Source organism: Gavialis gangeticus, unplaced genomic scaffold, assembly GCF_001723915.1.
Source record: "Gavialis gangeticus isolate Ggan-Ray unplaced genomic scaffold, GavGan_comp1, whole genome shotgun sequence".
Lineage (NCBI taxonomy): Eukaryota > Metazoa > Chordata > Crocodylia > Gavialidae > Gavialis > Gavialis gangeticus.
In genome coordinates, this window is record NW_017729024.1 from 78,091,577 (window position 1) to 78,094,143 (window position 2,567).

The following is a 2,567-nucleotide window of genomic DNA, read 5'->3' on the forward strand; positions in this document are numbered from 1 at the left end:
TTTTTTTTTTTTTTTAACTTATCTCGCCTAGACTGGGAATATATTGCTGTACTGGGTAGTTGCTATACCGTAACAAATTGACTAATATTAGATTTTAAACCACACAAACAGCTATTTGAAGGCATATTTTCACACTGTATTGCTCATTTCTCAGTAAGAAGGTGTAAGGAACAGTGATTGCCAACACTTAGATGGTACATTAGAAAGTTTCAAATATCATTCTAATCCAGGACCATCTTGTCCTTTCCTTTCTTTCTTTAAAGAGGATTGGAAAGAAATTGGAATCTCTTGAAAGGAGTTATTGCTATTTTGTATTCTAAGGAATGAAACCTCTTCTTAGGCTTTAAGTAATTAGCAGGACATTGCTATGATGATAACCACTTTCTTATGGTTTGAGTTTTGAAGTACTTTTATTAAATGATCAGCTGTTTCCACTAGCATATTTTGGTGTTCATAATTATATCTAAACAGTTAGAATGTGATTAGAAAACTGACTGAACTAAAGACATTCTGACTAGGAGGTGCAAAAAGGAAAAAAACACTAATACACCCAACTATAAAAGAAGGGGCTGGAATTGCTCACCTGTATCACAAATTCTAATATAATAAAAGCTGTAGGACTTCCAGCTGTGTGTGTGTCTGTCTGTAATGCTCCGAGCCAACTGTGCATGTGCCACCTGGAATCTTACTGACAGATAAGACAGACAGGAGGAGGCAGAGGCGGTGGGGGTCAGGGTGTGCTATCCCGTGTGGGAATAGGAGAGGCAAGGGCAGGGGGGCATGGCACATGGCACGGAGTGCCTGATGCTTGGCTGCAGGGTTCTGTGCAGTTACTGGGTGCAAGGTGTGTGGGCAGAGCCCATTGGCTTCAGCATGTGGTGGTGGGGTGGGATGAGGCATGCCCCCAGTGCCCACTCCCCACCTGGCACCCTGCAGCCATGTGCCATGCCCCTCATTGCAGCCATGCACCACGTCCCCCCACACACCCTGCACCACACCCCAGGGCCACTCCCTGCACCATGCGGGCACAGCCTACAGCTACTCTCTGTCCCATGGCTGTTCTCTATGTCGTGCCCTATGGTGCGCACCACACCCCAGGGCTGCTGCCCATGCCATGTGGATGCAGCTAGCAGGCATTCCCCACCTCACCACCCGCATCATGCCTTGCAGTCATGCGCCACACTCCCATGCGGGCCCTGTGCCACTTGGCTGCTCCCCATGCCACAGTGCACTACATCCCCCCTGCGCACCCTGCATCCTGGGGCTATTCCCCACACCATGCAGCAGTCAAGTTCTCCTCATGCTGTGGCCACTCCTTGAGCCATGCTCTGCAACCTCGCGTGCCACCCCCCCATGATGCCATGTGCCATGCCCTCCCATGCACTGAGCAGCAGGGAAGGGGAGTGGAGCAGGGATGGATCCAAAGTGGCAGGGGAAGCGGGGCACAACCCAGAACAGTGGTGGGAAGGCAGGGGAGCAGGGTAGGACCCAGAGCTGCAGTGGGATTGGGAGGGAGCAGGGCTAAACCCAGAGCAGCAAGGGGAGGCCGTGGGGCTGGACGTGGCTCTCTGTCCCTGCTCTGCCCCCCCTGTCATTCATGATGGGTATTTTGCTAGTACTTTTTATAACACAGTTGAAAAGCATACTAAAACCTAATCTAAAATGTGCCAAACTCCTGCATCTCAGAATGACCTTGAACGGAAATCATGGATGCTAAATACTAATAAGGAATTAACTTTTTGATTTGCTGTTTCAAAACTTAGTTCAAACAACATAAGATATATGAGAATTGCTGGGTGAGTGTGTGTGTGCGCATGAGGGGGAAACAGGGTGGACTCTGGACTGCGGACTCTGGTCTTTTCAATTCCTTTCTTTTCCAAAGAACTGCATGTAGTCAATACAATATACAAGATAAAAGACTTACTAAACACTGAATCAAGTATTGTCTTTTCACTGAACAGCATGATCAGTGCAATTCTTAAGTAAAAGTAGGTCAGCTGCCTCTTGAGGCTTCTGTATGGGGAGCATGCCGGTGCCTGCAACAGTGAAAGTATAAACACTTCTGTCAAGGTATTGTGAAACACAGCACTAAAACAAGAGTTGCTACTTTACTGACTCACAGTACAGGTCTGACACTAAGCAGTGGCCTACTGCAAAACCTCTTTAATTGTGTAACCCCTACCTTTACCGAGGGAAATGCAAGGAAGAAGATCACATGAAGGAAAAATACTAGACTCCCTGAAAACAAAACTGATTTACCATATTTTCTTGAATATAAGATGGTTTCTGAATAATTAGATTCTTAATATGGAAAATTTATAAATTATATATTGTAATTTTCCATGTGTAGAATCTAATTATCAGGGGGTTGTCTTGAATTTGTCTTCCTCCCACTGCTACAGCAAGGAAAATAGTGGCAGGGGGATCAGGTGCCCCGCTTGCTCTCTGCCCCCTCCTTCTTCCCTTTGCAGATTTCCTGCTGTTCCCTCTCTCCCCACCATTACTATCAGACCCTGCTCGGGCTCTGCTCCCTTCCCAAGCACAATGTGGAAGTGAGCTGCATACTG